Source organism: Pinus tabuliformis, chromosome 8, assembly GCF_031772625.1.
Source record: "Pinus tabuliformis cultivar Carrire ecotype Pingquan chromosome 8, CPIR1, whole genome shotgun sequence".
Taxonomy (NCBI): domain Eukaryota; kingdom Viridiplantae; phylum Streptophyta; class Pinopsida; order Pinales; family Pinaceae; genus Pinus; species Pinus tabuliformis.
The window spans coordinates 830162214-830182283 of record NC_142294.1 but is presented as its reverse complement, the minus strand read 5'-3'; positions in this window follow the sequence as shown (position 1 = coordinate 830182283).

Below are 20070 nucleotides of genomic sequence, written 5' to 3'. Positions count from 1 at the left end.
CTTTCCAGGTAAAGTGATAATATTTTCTACTTGTGTTATATCTTTGGGAGAACTACATTTATTATGGAAGTGAAATTCATGTCTTGTCAACAATAGAAAAAAATCTAAAATGTAGAGGCCAAAAAGGCCATGAGTTATATCAATGCAATGGCCCATTTCACAGGACCCTATGAATGTTGTTTTGTTGGTTACACAGGATATAGCCAACTTTCAAGGCCAGACTTTATTTGAATCTTTGTAATCCATGTAAAGTTGGTATGCTATGAATGGAGGATGTAATGTAATCAATTTTTCTATTTTTGGAGAAGAAAGAAAAGACAACAAAAAAATCTTCCTTAGCCTTGGGTTTCAAAATGACAACTTACCATGAAGAAGGTCAGTGAAGTTTGCATTCTTCTGATAATCATATGCAAGAATCTTCTCTCTTATTCCTTCATAAAAGTTCTGAGAGGGACTATATTTTCCTGCCGCAAGTGACCCAAGTCCTTAATTACAGATAGAAGTTATTTTCATTACTTGCAAGTCCCTTCAACTCCTTTTCAGTCCTTACGAGTCCCTTACCTGAGAAGCCTCAGAGAAATAATTCCTCCTTCGCTAAGATTTCCTTTGTAGACAATGCCAAATCTGGTTGACCTATTGTATTCAACACATCCTCCATCATGAGATTCTCCCCACCTTCAAAAACCACCAATCTGCCCTCCCCTGTTTCTTCATCTTCGAATTCATTCATAGAAGGGTCCCCTCCTCCTCCCAACACTTTCATATTGTGGGCACTTCCAGTGCCTATCAACAAGGACACACAAACAACAATGGTTGTCATCAATGCAATAACAATTCTTGCAACTGCCACAAGGCTTAGTCCAGGATGCCTCTAAACTTGATTTCATGCTCAATTTCTGAGATTCTGCTACAGTGGCATTCTTTAAAGAGAATCATACATGTTTCAGTTTAAATTTTTATGTCATATTATAGCTTTATGTCACTACTTTAGTTGCATCCTATTTACTCCATGGTTGAGATCCTCCTTTAGGTAAGAAGGCAGTTATTACCAACTATATCCAGAGCTCTACTTGGGCTTTCATTGTTAAATTGTGTACATGTTTCTATCCATTGAATTTTTTGTTTGTGCCCATGTTCACAGCTCATTTCATGCATTTGCTACTCATAGTTGTTACACTGTCATGCACCATTGCATATTGGTTCAACTTTTTTGGTAAAATCATAAAATCAAATGGAATTCTATCAAAAATGGTAAAGAGGGCTTTTGTCTTTTACTTATAAATTTTATTTCCAACATTTTAATGAATAATGAATGTGTAATAAGAGACAACTATCTTAATGAAGTTTGTTACGATGGGCATGGTATGTTGTGTCATTGCATAGGAAAAAGTTTATCCAAAATGTACCATTTTTCTAGTGCCCTTCCAACATATTTCTGATTGGAATCCACTAATCGATCATTTTTCCATCTTGAATCTTTGACCTTCTCATGGTCAATACACACCACAAGGGACATGTAGTAAGATCAACCAACAATTTCATTTATGAGAGTTTCTTGAGTACTCCAAGGTGAAAAAAATCAACTTTCAATTGGCTTCAACCACGAGGGACCTCCGGGGACTATCACAACCATAGTTGCTATTTTCCTTGAACCTTCATGGAGATTAATAAGATTGACATAAGAGAAACAAATTATCTTTATGAGGCTTTGTGGTTGTAGTCCTACAAATCAGAAATTGAAACCAAGAGGAAAGAGAATAAGATGGGAATAAGAAAACACATCAACTGTTATCCAATGGGCAGAACTAATACCAAAATAATTCATAAAGATCCCTCTTGAATCATTATACTTACCTTAATAATTGTCCTCCTTCAATGATCTCAATCACATTCCAAACTCGATGAAAATAAGTGTTCAATCTCTTATTGTATGAACAAGAGGTGGAAGAATCACTGCCACATAATGCAACATCCTAGTCTCCACTAGATTTGGTGCTTGGGGCTGCATAGGTTGAGGAATTCCTTTCTACACCTTCAACCTCCTAATTGATATTTCTGGGAATCCAAGAAGACGTAGATGGAGAAGAAGTAGAGGCTAAAGAGGAAGTAATAGTAGAAAAACCCAACGAGGATGAGGTTGGTGTTGCAGGACCTAAATCCTAGAGCTCTTCAAACACAAGGAGGTTAACACAATAAAAAAATCCTAACAACATCCATCAGATCATCAGTCTCAGTGCATTCGTAGTTTGTCCACTCTGGACTGATGGAAGGAATCAAATCCTTGGCTTTTCCTAGAGAGTTATCTAAAAACTTAGCTGCATTGTCATGACCACAAGATTAAAGAAACAACCTCTATGGGCCTCCTCTTGCACCTTGTGCATGAAATCAAGTTCAAAGGCATCCTTGACTGAGCCTTGCGGCAGTTGCAAGAATTGTTATTGCATTGATGAAAACCATTGTTTTTTGTGTGTCCTTGTTGATAGGCACTAGAAGTGCACTGGAAAATGGGGGAGAAAGTAGCATTTATGGACCCGATCAAATTTGTAAAGAACTATTTTGTATGAGTTATCTCTCCTTAATTAACAAATATTTTCGGTGCTCAAAACCCTGGTGCAACGACAGAGTTTCGTCTTACTTTGTCTTACTGATGCAAAAAGATCCTCTGTAAAATGTTTTAGCACCTTTGTATTGGCTCTCCACAATGGCTACCCAGCAAGTAGTAATATACATGATGTAAGCAAGCCCATCAAACAAGTAATCCAAGGTAACAAATGCTCCTATCCTTGATGACATTCCCATATCTGTCGCATAGTCATCTTTCCAAGCAGCCCTAAATGCAAATAGCATGATTTAAAACCACAATAGAAACCTATCCATTTTTTCTAACTCCAACACTTTCCCAAAGAGTGATTTCATTAAAAGAAATCATTGCAATACCTGCAAAGTTTCATGCAAAATGCCTAGCCATATTAGTCTCTAGATGCCAGTTCTAAGGCCTGATCTTACCGATAGTTTGATGGAGACTCTCTTCATGTATACACACAATAATGTATGAAACAACACCAAAGACAACATAATGTTGTAAGGCTATTACCAAAAGAAGCATTGCCAACTCTCCAAAAATTAGAAATAGTATAAAAACACCGTAGCAATAGTTCCTTGAGGCATTTCCCCTTCATGATCAAAGCCTCTTCTACCAAATAACCTCCCTGCAAAGATTCCAACTTCTTTTAATTCTTCGAGATCATCACTAATATCACTCTGCATGTTGTTCCTCAAGAGAAACACCATCCTTATTTTCATGTGGTTTAAACTTATATCATCACCATCATCATTAGCAAAAACCTGTTGACCATCCACGTCCTTTGTTGATTCACTTTTTCCCTGGGGCTCTGCTTGAGGACCTGAAACTTGTTCACTCTGACCCTTATTTGTTTCCATCAAACTACCACCAAATGTATTCCCATCCACACCATGAATCAAGTTGTGCTTATGTCTATTTGCTTCATCAATGGGCAGTCCAACAAAATATGATGAAAGGAAGTGGCCTAGAGATGGCTCCTCCTCCTGTCGAGCCTGACCACCTGCCCCAATGGCATTTCTATTCCCATCTACAAAATGTTTATGTCGTTGAGATATACCAGAAACACTTTCTGAAGGGCTGTGATTTTTCTTACCACAACCAACCATATACCAAAACAAACATGGCAGTCACATTAGAATTCTTGGAAAAAAAGAACAACCATATGGGTCAAAACAACCAAATCACACATGCGCAATACATCATACCATGCTACACATCCTACATCTATATCTATGGGTTTTTTCCTGAACAATATCACTCTGCTCATAGGTGACTGGTACCCGACCAATCACACAATAACTTGTTTCCTCTATTTGGAAGCATAGTATGTGTGTGTGTAATGATTTTGAACTCATGAAGCTCAGAAATTAAACATAACCTCATGGTTTTTAGAGATTGGCATTCTCACTAAGACTCGAGAGGTCCATGTATTGTAGTTTATTTGTGTATGATTTTTCTCATAATGATCCTTGTTATTCTGGGGTACTCATCTAATCACCTTATCCAAAGGGATATATCTGTTGAAAAGTGTGCAACAAGAAATGTTAAATTTAGAATGTGCTAAAAATAGACCTGCTAAAAATAGAATGTCTAAAAATAGCATGTCTAAAAATAGCATTTATGGGTCCCTTCCTATTTATAGCAGTCCTTAGTCTATCTATAGGAAGTAAAATTAATTTTGGTCTTAACAGCAGTTTGAAATATTAATTAATTAATTCAGTTGAGTTAATTAATGAAGGAAATTCGAATTTGAAGTCTTTGTGAGCATGCACATGAGTTTCCTCAACTGATTGAGGGAATAAGCATGAATTCTATAATGAGAGAAACAATTGACTTAGTTCTAACTAGTCAAGTCCAGTTAGATTATTTTAACAAGTTGTTAAAATAATAAAATATGGTTTGTTAATGCTTGCATGCATGTGACAACTATTATTTTAGATAATTGAGGATTCACTCATGGATAACTGTTGCATGTCAGTTCTGTCAGAGACCCAGTTGAGATCAGATGCGGGACAGTGTACTATCAGATGCTTAACTATTTCTAGTAAGTAGTTTTTGCATGGTTGAGGAACTAGTGTTCTCAATGAATACGTAGTTAGACCATTGGTTGTTTTTGCTATGTTGGAATTAACAACATATGCTTTTTCTATTATTTCCTAAGCAAACTACGTAAGGACCATAGGGAAAGCCTATAGAAACAGGGCTTGGGTGGTTCATGAGACATATCTTCATATCTTCATAGTTCATTGAGAACTGAATAGCTTGTGAGATAATTCTTATTGTATTGTGAAGAGGATTTCCAATTGATTGATAATACATGGTTGGGGTTTTATGCTGGTGCTTTCCCCTGGATATATCTTGTGTTATATGTGATTATTTCTCTTGATCAGTTATGCATGTTTCTACTTGATGTTGCTCATGATTTCGATTATGCTTCGCTTAATGTTTTGTAGAAGTAGAACAAGTATTATGCTTTAGGACATTGCATATATTGGTTTGTTCTGCAGGTGAAATTTCTACATGGTATTGGAGCACAGGTGATCAAGCAAGAACAGTGTACTAGCAGGAGGAATTCGAAGTTTCTTATTCTTGATATAGATCTCAAGTTCTTATCACATCTATTTCATCGATGGCGTTCAATGGTTTGAGGCTTGAGTATGCCCTTGATGGTAGCTCAAACTATATAGCTTGGAAGGATCGCATGGAGGTAGTTTTGGAAGATAATGGGCTTAAGTATTTCATTGATCAAGAAGTCCCTAAGCCTACTTACAAGACTGAGCTGGTGGAGTGGGGTAAGTCTGTGGCTAGAGCTAGGAGAATTCTCTTGGAGGGTGTTCGAGATCACATAGTCTCAAGCCTCCATGGGAAGGAGTCTCTATTTGCAATGTGGAAAACATTGAAAGATTTATATTAGAATAGCAGTAATCAAAGGAAGTTGGCACTGAAGGACAAGCTTCGAAAGATCAAGTGTGAGAAGGGTGACTCTATTTCTACATTCTTGAACAAGCTCACCACCTGCAAAGATGAGCTTGCAAGCGTAGGAGTCACTACAGTTGATGAGGATATGGTGAGTCTAGCACTCCTTGGCCTTCCTAAGAGCTGGTGTAGCTACCAGGACTCAGTGAATGGAAGGGACAAGCTGCCAGATTGGGAACAACTATGGTCGGATTTGATGCAGGAGGAAATCAGACGGAGCACCAGGGATGGAGCTTCTTCATCAAAACATGATGATGAAGAGAACTTGGCTTTAGCTTCTAAAGCTAAGAAAGGGAAAGGGAAGGCATCCCATTCCAAGTCTTCTCAAGGAGGGAAGAAGTTTGACAAGTCGAAGGTGAGATGCTTTCATTGTCATGAGTTGGGTCATTATGCTAATAATTTCCCAAAGAGGAAGTCCAAGAAGAAAGATTCCTCCAAGGAATCTGATGGTGATGCACTAGCTTCACAGTTTGAGATGGATTTCTCGCTTATTGCATGCATGGTTTCATACAGCATGGGATGTGTTTGGTATTTGGACAGTGGAGCTTCTTTCCACATGTCGGGTGACAAGAATCTTTTCAGCACTTTAGAGGAGAAGGATCTCCAGATATGGATCGAGATGGGCGATGACGGAAAGTATTGTGTCTCGGGTAGAGGTACGGTTATGTTTCAGAGGGAGCATGGTTCTCCCCTCACTCTTTCTAATGTTATGTATGTACCAGGGTTGAAAAAGAATCTTGTGTCTATTGTTGTGCTTGAGGATAAATGCTATGATGTAGTATTTACTTTGGGAAAGGTTTTCCTAAGGCATATCGGCACTGGACAAACCAAACAGATTGGGATTCAAATTAATAATCTCTACAAGTTACAAGTAGAAGATTGTGTTGCTCTCAGTTCCAAGGCAGAAGAGGTGCATGGCCAAGACATTGGCGAGTTATGACATAGAAGACTGGGCCACTTGCATCATGGGGCCTTGAAGATCATGCAGCAAATTTCTACCGGATTACCCAAGTGCAAACTGGAGCAGACAAGCACATACAAAGGTTATACTCTGGGTAAGTATGTGAAGGCTTCCTTTCATGATCGGGATGGTAGAGCAGGAGAAGTTCTGGATCGAGTTCATTCAGATGTATGCGGGCCCTTCTCTACAGCCTCCACCGTGAAGCAAAGGTACTTTGTTATTTTTATAGATGATTTTTCTCGTAGATGTTGGATCTACTTCATGCAAAAGAAGGATCAAACCTTCTTGAAGTTTTGTGAGTTCAAATCTTTGGCAGAGAAAGAATCAGGGAGGAAGATAAAGGCATTGCGGAGTGATAATGGTGGAGAGTATGTTTCCCAGCAGTTTAAAGACTTTTGTGCTTTAGAAGGAGTTAAACGGGAACTCACGACACCTCATAACCCACAACAGAATGGGGTGGACGAAAGGAAGAACAGATCTATTGTGGGAGCAGCTTGAGCGATGTTGCATCACCAAAGCCTACCACTTCATCTGTGGGTTGAGGCATGCAATACAGCAGTGTATCTTCAGAACAGAAGTCCTCATCGTATTTTGGGGATGAAGACACCTATAGAGGCTTTTTCAGGGAAGTGGCCAAATGTGAGTCACTTCCGTATCTTTGGATCACCAATTTACTGTCATGTGACCAAAGATGCTTAGAAGAAGCTAGACCCAACAGCTGAGTTGGGAATACTTGTGGGGTATACGGATAGACCTCACAACTATCAGATGTTTCTGCCTGCTAGTCAAAGGACAGTAGTGCGCAGGGATCTGAAGTTCGATGAGCAGGGAGCCATGCGAGAGTCACTTGAGAGGGAGCTCAAGTTGCATGGTGATGATGAGGAACTACTAGTTCCTAAGGAGGAGGATTCTCTTGATGATGCGGAGCAGCCACATGCAGAGATTCCAGTGGTGGGGATCACCACTACTGGAGAGTCTTCCAGAGAGGGGCGGAAACGCTCTCAGGAAGCTGACAAATTAATGTAGGATGCGAGAGATAATGTGGGGCAGCCATCCTCTCATCACAGACAGAGGAGATCTCCTGCTAGATACACTGGCTACATGGCCCTGGTTAGGGAGTGTGTAGCAACCGAGCCTTCTTCTTTTGAGGAGGCAGTGCAGCAGCCAGTTTTGATGGATGCGATGGTAGAAGAGTATGATTCTATCATGAGGAACAGTGTATGGGATGTTGTTCCTAGACCGGGGGACAAGTCAATGGTTACTTCCCGATGGCTTTACAAGGTAAAGCAGGCAGCTGATGGCAGTATTGAGAAACATAAGGCAAGATTTGTTGCCCGTGGTTTCTCACAGGTTGAGGGGATTGACTATGATGAGACCTTTGCTCCTATTGCAAGGTACTCATTGATCATATCAATTCTAGCACTATCAGCACAAATGGGTTGGAAGATCCATCAGATGGATGTGAAGACAACTTTCCTCAATGGGGAGATTGAGGAAGAGGTATACATTGAGCAACCCGAAGGATTTGAGACCTTTGATCGTGAGTCACATGTGTGTTGGCTCAAGCGAGCATTGTATGGGCTGAAGCAAGCACCTCGTGCTTGGTATACCAAGATCGATAGTTATTTCACCGGGTTGGGCTTCACCAAGAGTGAAGCAGATGCAAACCTCTACCACATCATTGTAGATGGTAAGCTATTGATTATTATACTTTATGTCAATGATCTGATTTTGATAGGTGATGATGAGTTGATCAAGTCTTGCAAGAAGGATCTTGCAAGAGAGTTTGAGATGAAGGACATGGGCCTCATGCACTACTTTCTAGGCATGGAGGTGTGGCAGAGAGATGGGGAAGTATTTGTTTCTCAAGGCAAGTATGCCAATGAGATACTGAGGTGCTTCCACATGGATATGTGCAAGACCATGGAGACTCCTCTAGCAGGTAGCTTGAGGAAGGAGGATGCTACTTCAGGTGAGGTAGTAACTGCTACAGTTTAGTGGTAGCTTGTGGGTTCACTCATGTATCTAGTGAACACATGACCAGATTTATGCTTTGCAGTGAACCAACTGAGTCAAGCTATGGTTTAGCCAACCAAGTTATTTTGGAAGGCGGCAAAGCATGTGCTGAGATATCTCAGAGGCACTACACAGTATGGATTATGGTACAAGCGGACAGAGGGAGTGAAGCTCCAAGGCTTCACAAATGCAGATTGGGCAGGTAGTCCATCAAACAGGAAGAGCACTTCTGGAGGGATCTTCAACCTTGGGTCAACTGCAGTTTCTTGGTATAGCCAGAAACAGAGATCAGTTGCACTTAGCTCAACAGAGGCAGAGTACATGGCAGCAAGTCAGGCTGCATGTGAGGCCATCTGGATGCGGAAGATCCTAGTGGGATTGTTTGGTCAGATGATGGATCTGACGGTGATATATTGTGATAATCAGAGTTGCATTAAACTCTCTGAGAATCTAGTGTTTCATGATAGGTCCAAGCATATAGATATCCGCTATCATCATCTACGGGATTGTGTGGTCAAGAGGATCATGATGTTGCAGTATATTTCGACCGAGGAACAGGATGCAGATATTTTGACAAAGGCATTGTCAAAGGGCAAGTTTGAGTTCCATAGAGACAGGATCGGGGTTGCTAATAATCCCTTTCTTGTTGAGAGGGAGTGTTGAAAAGTGTGCAACAAGAAATGCTAAATTTAGAATGTGCTAAAAATAGACCTGCTAAAAATAGCATGTCTAAAAATAGCATTTCTGGGTCCCTTCCTATTTATAGCAGTCCCTAGTCTATCTATAGGAAGTAAAATTAATTTTGGTCTTAACAGCAGTTTGAAATATTAATTAATTAATTCAGTTGAGTTAATTAATTAAGGAAATTCGAATTTGAAGTCTTTGTGAGCATGCACATGAGTTTCCTCCACTGATTGAGGGAATAAGCATGAGTTCTATAATGAGAGAATCAGTTGACTTAGTTCTAACTAGTCAAGTCCAGTTAGATTATTTTAACAAGTTGTTAAAATAATAAAATATAGTTTGTTAATGCTTGCATGCATGTGACAACTATTATTTTAGATAACTGAGGATTCACTCATGGATAACTGTTGCATGTCAGTTCTGTCAGAGACCTAGTTGAGATTAGATGTGGGACAGTGTACTATCATATGCTTAACTATTTCTAGTAAGTAGTTTTTGCATGGTTGAGGAACTAGTGTTCTCAAGGAATATGTAGTTGGACCATTGGTTGTTTTTGGTATGTTGGAATTAATAGCATATGCTTTTTCTATTATTTCCTAAGCAAACTACGTAAGGACCATAGGGAAAGCCTATATAAACAGGGCTTGGGTGGTTCATGAGACATATCTTCATATCTTCATAGTTCATTGAGAACTGAATAGCTTGTGAGCTAATTCTTCTTGTATTGTGAAGAGGATTTCCACTTGATTGATAATACATGGTTGGGGTTTTATGTTGGTGCTTTCCCCTGGATATATCTTGTATTATGTGTGATTATTTCTCTTGATCAGTTATGCATGTTTCTACTTGATGTTGCTCATGATTTCGATTATGCTTCCGCTTAATGTTTTGTAGAAGTAGAACAAGTATTATTCTTTAGGACATTGCATATATCAGTTTGTTCTACAGGTGAAATTTCTACAATATCGATGTAATAACCCATTCTTATTATATGTTCACATTCAAACTGGTTGGTTGCATATGTTTTTTTTACTCATTACCATGTAGTTGCATACGTTTTTTCTTGTAGTTGTTCTATTCACTTATGACACCCTCCAAATCATGTTATTTAAAAGGATCTAGCAAAGCCACTTGAAGGACATTCCACATCACATATCACATCTCTCTTCATATATGCTTTTCTTCCATATTCTTCCGCCTTACGGCGTTTCCTTTGCAACATCTCTTGCAATTTCTAGTTTATACTTTTTTATAAATATTTCAATACAAAACTTAAATAAATTTCAATAAAATGCCAATTAATTATAATTTGATATCATTTTCATATATATATATATATATATATATATCCCCAGAGAGAAGTAATTGAAAGTAAACAAGTTTCAATTACTTCCTCACAAGAATGATAAAAGGGAGATGAGTAATTCATTCAAATTTTTAATATAAAACTAATATGTTGCATTTAAACCCCAAATTCAAGTGCATTATCTAAAACTATTGGAAATTAACGTTCGCACGCCAAGTCAGTCTAGGGCATTAATGGTGGGATGATGGTGGTGTATTCCATCTTCCATATACACCCACCACGTTCCCTGCCCATGGTGGGATATAGGGAGGTCAATGCACCAACATTTAATGTTTCATTGGATTGTAATTCAATGGTTAATTCCACAAGATTACCCTCATTCGACTAATTGCAGTGCTGAAAGAGTTGCAAGGTTGAGCAATTGTAGAGAAGGAAACTGATGCAGAAGCATTCAACTTCTAAGTCAAAATTGTATTTTGACTAGACCAGGGGTCATTTCTCTACCAAGGGAGTTGGTTCCCTAAGTGAGTTCTTTTGTTTAAATTATTTTATTTCTAGAAAATATGTAATTAAAGGAGGAAATTGTAATCAGGTCTATTCCATAGGATGGATCTCAAGAATATTTGAGCGAGTTGGAGAGGTTTGAGGGTAGTTGGATTCCTTGAAATATTTGTGGATCCAGAAAATCCTAGATTAGAGGATTAGGTGAAGAAATGGTGGATCTGAATTGAATTAGTTCAAAATCCTTTTGTATCTAATAATGTAACTGAATGATGTATATAGAAGTGTTCAAGCGGGAATTCGAGAGGCTTTGAGGGTTGAATAAGACCTTAAGGCCAAGAGGGATTTTAATGTAGATCAGGTTGAGAGGGCCTTTTATAATTATTTATGTACTTAATAGAGGAATTACCCAATCTTGAACAATGTGTATTTTGATGTGTTATCAGGCCCTGTAAAATATATTATATCAAATAGAAACATGTATGTTGCATGTATTCCAAGATGCTTAGGAGGGACCATCACGCACGCACACACACACACACACACACAAAGTTGTTTGCAGAGAGCTAGAGTGCACAGTAGTAGGAGTTGAGACCAAAAAGAGTGCAAAGCCTTAGCAGGAAGAGGGTGCATTAAGGATGTAGAGGAATAAGGACATAAGAAGGATTAGAGTCGCAACAAAAGTGTGGTGGAAGAATAAGCTCATGAGAGATAGGCATTGACCGTTGATCAACAATGGATCAATGATCCATTAACCAGAGGCTAAAAGAGTATTTTTTAGAGTATCAAGCATTGAGTCCAAGCAAAAGGAAAGAATAAAGGTCAAGGACTAAGATCAGAGCATAAAGCATCGAGGAGTGACGCAACACCTTTTTTTTTTTAGTCCCGAAGGAATTTTGCCACTTGACAATGTCTAGAGACTAGACTTGACAGAGTCGGGAGATGGATTTTGATATCGTTGGGCCAGAGGGAAGTTTGTCACTTGAAAATGCTGATAAACGTGACTTGAAAGAGCCGGGAGATGTAAGTTGGCAATGCCAAACCGAAGGTTACACCCTGGAAGTATAAAGGAGAAGGGCTTAAGGAATAGTGATGATTTAGAGGTCGGGAAAACATGGCAAGTGGACCCTACCTGAAAGTTTCACAACCTGGAATTTTTTCAATTCACCTTCGCATCACACTGGGCTATCACAAGCATGCTAGAGATATGATATAAAGAGTTTGAGTGAATCCCGCCTGGAGGGTTTCCACCCCATCGGTTTTTGTAGACCCTTTTCACTATTGCGCCAAGATATTGAAGGTGAGATAAATGCATTAGTTAATAGACGAATAAAGGTCGACATAAAGGAGTGAGATTGCATGGCAAGTGGGCCACCTGGAAGTTTGAAGAACGAGCACTTAAGGAAAGGTTGGCATTGGGAGCTCCGATATTTTATGCCCTTGGTTATGAAGCAATATTCCAAGGCAGTGAAAGATGAGAAAGGAGTTGGAATTTGGCGTCAGGTTTAAAAGAGTCGAGGTTTAGAAATGTTGCGTGCCTATGTATTACAAAGAAGATAGGTTGTGGTGGTTCTTTCGGGGTTGAATGTGATGCATCTCTTTGATTTATTCATATGAACGAGAATTGTCCATGGTGGTTTTATTATGGGTTGGCTCTACCTTGTATGCATATTTTAGCTCTGGGGGCTATATGAACAACTCTTGAACTCAATGGCTTTTGTATCACCCTTTCGGCTCCTCCCACTGTATATTCTATAAAGGTATTTATATTCTATAAGGTCATAATTGCAAACATGGTTGAATGGAGCACCTTTTTGGAGAAAGTCTGGGCACTCTAGGTTTTTAAAGCAAGCTCAAAATCTGAGCTTGCATCAAGTGGTATCAGAGAAAAAATGCTTTGAAAACCTCAAAATAGCAAGGTTGAAAGGAGATATCAGTAGGAATATTGTTTAGACAGTGGAATGAGATATGATAGCAGAATCAATTAAAGGGGTTGAAAGAGCGAAGCCAAGCCAACTGAGGAATGAAACATATTAGGGAAACAAAGGATTTGGTTGAGAAGAGGAGACAAAAATTGAAAAGCAGTAGATTTGAGGAATCAGGAAGAAGGGCATATGTACTTTTGGAGGAGAAGTTGGTTCAAGGAATTGGACCAAAAGAAAGATTATTGAACATGAGATCTTGGTAGAGATCTTATTAATTTTGATTATTTTTGTGAGAGATTATGTTTGCAGCAAAAACCATACAACATGGAGAAAAGATAGAAAAGAGGAAGTAGCCATCATAGTAGTAAAGCTATGACAGAAGGGAAGAGAGAGAAATCAAAGAATTCAAGCAAGGATTATGACAAAATTGATACTAGCAGGTGAGATTGTGAGATAAGGACAATGGATTTCTTAAGAAGAGTGAACAGATGAAGACGCAGAAGCTTGCCAGCTTTGAGAACTGAGGAGGAAACATGCTCAAAAGAAGAAGGAAAATAGGTTCTACTACAGGGAACCAGAAGGAGGACAACTTCCAACAAGTAGAGGTTGGGTAGAAGTTGCCATGGGAGTTCCACATTGGGTGTGGATAGAATTTTCCAGATGAAAGAAAAAGATACCAAGAATAGAACTTGGTAGTGGTAGCAAGTAGTGAAATTGTTACAAAGGAAGATAGGCTTCTTGCAGCTCACAGATGAATGAGAAAATTCACAATAAAAAGAGATATGAAAATGTATATTGATAATCATGTGCAGGGTTCAAGAGGAAGTCACAATGAGAGGAAACAACATTCCAAGGTAGTTGGCATGAAGAGGAAGATGAGTTATGAGGAAAGGGAGAAAGAATTGGCTAAGTTGAGAGAAAATTTTAATAAGCTAAAGCAGTGGTATGTGGAGTGGGAAAGTAAAATAAAAAAGTGTTGTGGCTAGATATTGCAAAATAAGATGATAAAATGGCATTCTTTGTAGGCAGAGTTGAGACAAAGGAAGTATAACAGACTAAAGGAGGAACTCAGAGAAATTGAGTTTGAAATGAATGTGTTATTTGGTGTATAAGAAGCCATAATTATTGAGGAAGAATTTATAGACAATTTGCAGGAGGAAGAAAAGGTAGTTAAAGACTTAGAAAAGGAAGATAACTATACTTTTGAATATGACATTTTGTGTATGTATGAAGTTTTGGCAGGTAGTGATTGGTGCGTGACTGGTGTATTTGTGCATGCTAGTGAGGAAAATAGACCTCGAGGAGATGATTGAAATGAAAAAATTTTGTGATCATATGCTTAATAAATTTGAAGAGGTCAAAGTTAATAAGGAAGTTGTTATGCCAGAGGAATTCGAAGGAGTACCATCCTTGATTTTTTATTTAAGGGAGGATGAGATAACATCATCTACTTCGATGATGATGCAGGAACATTATACAAGAATAGAAGTTGAAGCAACATCAAAAGGTGAAGCGACACTGGAAGAAGGAGAAATATTTCAGGAAGATAGGCTCGAGGAGATTTCAATTGGAAGTCTCATGCATGTGGAAGGAAACATAAGTGAATATGAGAAGGAATGATTACAAAGGGATGAAAGCATAAAGGACATGGGATAATTCAAATTAATTTGAATTGTTTGAAGAATTAAACTTCTTGGAGAAGAGGATAGAAAGCCAAAAACTGCATATTCCTACTACAAAATCAGAGTTAGAGGAAGAAGAAACCTTGTTTAGAAGTGATGAAAGGCAGTATACAAGATGTAGACAACATATTGATAGAGGGATGTACAAGCTAAAATTTAAATAGATTTTTATAACTCTTGTGAAAGAAGAGGATATGCAGCAACCTTAGAACAATGACAATAGTGGAGTTCAACCAAAATTGGATATTGATGAGGTGATAGAGGAAATGTGGAAGTTGATGAGGAAGACATCGAGAAGAAGGTGCCCCAAAAGGAGGAGGACAACTAGAAAAGAATTCTAATTGACTAAAACAACATGCATCAGTATAGCAAAAGGATAGCAACAACAAAAAGTATGGAGACCTGGAGAACTGGAAACAATAAAGCAACAACAACACAACAAGGAGAAATATCAACTACAAACAAAAGTTTGGGACCCAGGAGGATTTTTCATCGACATATGGAAGCACATGGTCAGGAGACCATGATTCTTTTTGACCTTCGGAATTTGCTGCAAGAGAATTCAATTTCGAAGTCAAAATTGTATTTTTACTAGACTAGGGGTCATTTCTTTACCAAGGGAGTTGGTTCCCTAAGTGAGTGCTTTTGTTTAAATTATTTGATTTCTAGAAAATATGTAATTAAAGGAGGAAATTGGAATCAAATTTATTCCTTAGGGTGGATATCGAGAATATTTGAGTGAGTTGGAGATATTTGAGGGTAGTTGGATTCCTTGAAATATTTGTGGATCTAGAAAACCTAGATTGGAGGTTTAGGTGAAGAAAAGGTTGATTTGAACTAAATTAGTTCATAATCCTTTAGTATTTAATAATGTAAAAGAATGATGTCCATGGGTGGTAGCACAATTGGAAAAAATGATGTTGGCAAGACCTTATGTATCCAATGGATCAAAAGTTCAATCCCCCCAGACATGTATCACCAACCGAACTTAAAAATAAAAAATGTAAAAAATGATGTATGTATAAGTGTGCAAGGGGGAATTTGAGAGGATTTGAGGGTCGAATAAGGTCTCAAGGCTGAGAGGGATTTTATTGTAAATTGGTATGAGAAGGCATTTTATAATTATTTATGTACTTAATAGAAGAATTACCCAATATTGAACAATTTGTATTTTGATGTGTTATTGGGCCCTACAAAAGATATTATATCAAATAGAAGTCAGTATGTTGCAGGTATTCCAAGAAGCTCAGGAGGGACCAACGCATACATAGAGTGCATGACAGTAGGAGGTGAGACCGAAAAGAGTGAAGAGCCTTAGAAGGAAGAGGGTTCATTAAATAATGCAGAGGAATTAAGACAGAAGCAACATTAGAGCCACAACAAAAGCATGGTGGAAGAATAAGCTTAGGAGAGATAGGTGTTGATCGTTGATCAATGAAGGATCAACGATCCATTAACGACAATTCATAGGAGTCTTTTTTAGAGTATTGGTCATTTATTCCAAGCATAAGGAAAGCATAAAGGCTGAGGACTAAGATCGAAGCATAAAGCATCGAGGAGCGACACACCACTTAGTTTTTTTAAGTCCTGACGGAAGTCCGCCACTTGGTAGTGTCGGGAGATGGGACTTGATAGAGCTGGGAGGTGGAGTTTGATAGTGCCAGGCTAGATGGAAGTATGTCACTTGACAACACCAAGAGACGAGACTTGACGGAGACAAGAGATGTAAGTTGACAATATTGGATTGGAGGTTACACCCTGGAAGTATAAGGGAGAAGGGCTTAAGGAGTAGTTGGGCTTTAGAGGCCAGGAAAACGTGGCAAGTGGACCCTACCCAAAATTTTATAAATTCACCTTCGCATTGCATCAGGCTATCATGAGTGGGTCGAAGATATGATATAAATATTCTGAGTAGGTCCAACTTGGAGGGTTTCAACCCCATTAGTTTTTGTAGACCGTTTTCACTATTGCATCGGGATATTGAAGGCAGGTTGGAGGCATTAGTTGATAAACGAAGAAAGGTTGGCATAAAAGAGTGGGCCTACATGGCAAGTGGGCCACCTGGAAGGGATTTAGCCCGGAAGTTTGAAAAATGAGCACTTAAGGAAAGGCCAACATTGGGATCTCCAACATTTTATGCCCTTGGTTATGAAGCAAGACTCCAAGGTAGTGGAAAACGAGAAAGGAGTTGGAATATGGCGTAAGGTTTAAGAGGCCCAAGGTTAAGAAATGTTGTGCTCCTGTGTATTACAAAGAAGCTCGGTTGGAATGGTTCTTTGGGGGTTGACTGTGATTCCTCTCTTTGATTTATTGATATGAACGAGAATTTACCATAGTGGTTTAGTTATGGGTTGGCTATGCCTTGTATGTATATTTTGGCTTCAGGGGATATATGAACAACTCTTGAACTCAGTGGTTTTTGTATCACCCTTTTGGATCCTCCCACTATATAATTTATAAAGGTATTTATATCCCGTAAGGTGACTACGAACAAGGTTGAAGGAAGTGCCTTTTTGGAGAAAATATGGGCATTGTGGGTTTTTAAAGCAGGCTTGCATAAGAAACTCTCATTTTATTTCCATGGTTCGCAAAAGGGGAAAGCCTAGGAGTGGAAGCAGAGGAAGAGGTTGTTTTACTTAGACCTACTAGCATGGTCCAAGGGTAGATAGATTCAATGAGGTTCTCCAACTTCGTATCAGACATATGTTGGCTGAGATGGAAGTCAATTAAATTGGAAATACAGGTGATGTTCAATGTGCATTGTGTAATTTATTGAGAAGGCACCTGAGAGATCGAGAAATTGTTTTCAAGGTCGTGGAGCACTATATCACAGACTTAGACTTCCACCTTGTCCGAGTAAGGTATTCCTTGCATGTCTTGGTTGGAGCGTTGGGAATCCAATTTCCCCCTCCTCCCCTACCTCTTGTGACTTCCAATTCTCCTGATAGCGAGGTCTCTCCCTCTTCGAGTCCCCATAATCAGTTCTTCATGGCACTCAACCTCCTAATTAGGTTGTGCCAGGCCAACAAAATGGGTGGAGAGAAACTCAAAGAAATCATTATTGTTGAACAATGTAGGGAAGGAGTGTGCCACTATTAGGCAGGAAGTTATTTATGACAAGCCGAGGGAAGAAAATTCGTAATAGGTTATTGCTACTGCAACTAGCTTCATAGGAATGCATGTCGAATGGGAAAGACCTCCTTGGCTGCCAGAAGGTTAGGACGACCCCTTCTGTTAGCTTCCAACATGCTCAGAAGTTCCCTCAAGAACTAGGAAAGAAACCACCAACTTCCTTCAATATTTTTTCATGTTTTCTTGTCATGGCACTATGTAAGTTTTAGTTTTCCCAATATCTATTTTTGCGCCGAGAGTTGCGCTACAACCTAGTATGGGGGAGATGTGTAGGAGTTAAGGATATTGTAAGAAAGATTGTATATCAACATTTTTAAAATAATTTATTTTAATTAAATTTATAATATTTTTTAAATTAAATTTAAAAACAAAACGGTATGGGGGAGATGTAGTGGTGTAAAATAATGATTATGTAACCATATTTAAAATTAATTATTAAACACATAAAAACTTAATACTTACAATATAACAAAATTCATAACCATGAATATTGACCCCCATTTTACCATGGATATTATGAACTTATAAATATGTTTTATCACAATACCATGTGCCATTAAGACATGCCCAAAAACCATAACTCATTTCAAAATACAAATATTTTATTTTAATTTTATTTATAACATTTTTAAAATGAAATCTAAAAGCAAAAAAGTATGGAGGGACATGTTGTAATGTACAGTGAACATTTTGACTCATTCAAAATAAAATAGGAATAAAAATAAATTAATAAATATAATTATCAATAAAACATTTTGACTTTTCAAATTGCATAAAACTAAAATAAAATAAAAATATAAAATTGATAATTATAATTATTATAACTAAAAATAAAACTAGCCTAGCTCCATCTTAACTCCAGGGGGGGCCAAATTTATTGAGATGTAAACCTCTTTTAAAGTGAAAAGAGATTTCATCTCTCTCGCACTTGGTAGATCCAGAGTTAATATGGATCTAGGATGATATTTTTTTTACAATATCTCTCTATATATAACATCAATGTTATGCATATCACATTAAAAGATTAAATTAAAATAGTATACCCCTGTCGAAGTGTGTGTGTGCTTTACTAGTATAGATCTGTTTGAACAATGGATCTCCCAAGCACCCAAAGGGATCAAATCTCTTGATATGCATACCACTTTTAAAGTGAAAAACTTTAAAAAATGTTTGAACTTTGTTACACAAAATATCGTCACCATGATTATTTGTAGTCAGTATGGGTCTATCATCACTTGTACTGTCCTCCTAAGCAAGTCTCAGACCTCAGCTCTTCAAGTCAAGCTTTGGAAATGGGAGAAAGACATTAAAAATCAATGTAACTATGGTTCCGCACTTTCTCTCACTATCACCTGCGGTCCCGCACCTTCTGTTTACAAAAACTGCGGACCTGCCCGCTCTGTCCCTAACGTTGTGGGTGCGGACCCCTGTGAAAGTCAAAAGGCGCAAGTTTTATCTTAAAAAACTCACTTTGGGTTAATTCTAGAGGTTTCTAGAAGGAATTTGACGTGGATTGTTCGCTCTGAGGTGGTTCATGCATCCCAAAAGAGAAGGAGCTAATCCCTTGATGAGAGGAGCTATCCCTTTGAAGGAGGGCTTTATCCCTTTGAAGGAGGACCTAGTAACCTCCCTCCATTGCACTATAAATACAGGCATTGGGCTGGTTGCTGAGGAGGTTAGAAGCTGAACATTTTTTAGCGTAAATGCTGGTGAAATCAAGACTTCCTAGTTGAGCTTAAGAGGAGAGATCACATACCTTTTTGGCTTCATTGGGGAGTGAGTGAAAATTGTCAAAGTAGAGGAGACTTCTTGCTGGACCCTTGGAGGAGCTTGTACAGCGTCAAGGCAAAGGTTGTAAAGTTCTTCTTCTTTTGAATTAATACAACCAAACTCATTTTTCTCAACAAGTAACTCATGTTATTTGTTTCATGGACTCCTTGACTTTCATGTTAAATAAGTTTTATGATATTGGCTTTTCAGGTGATATTTAATTTGTTTGCCTTGTTTTTGTTTGCAGATTCGTGACAAAGGAGCTCATTTGGATCGAAGGAGCGAGGGCATCCACAAACTTGCGTTGGACCTAAGGTAGGCCCTAAAAACACTTGTTTGCCATTGTTTATTAAAGCATATTTAGAGAAAGATAGTGTATGGTTGGTTTGCTTGTCATTAGGTCTTCTTTCAATTCTAGGAAGGTCTATCTTGTCCGCAAGATCGACTTATTCCGTGTGACAAAATGGCGACTCCGTTGGGGACTTGATTGTTTTCCTTGTTTTACTTTGACCTGAGAAACTGTGCTTTTGTTT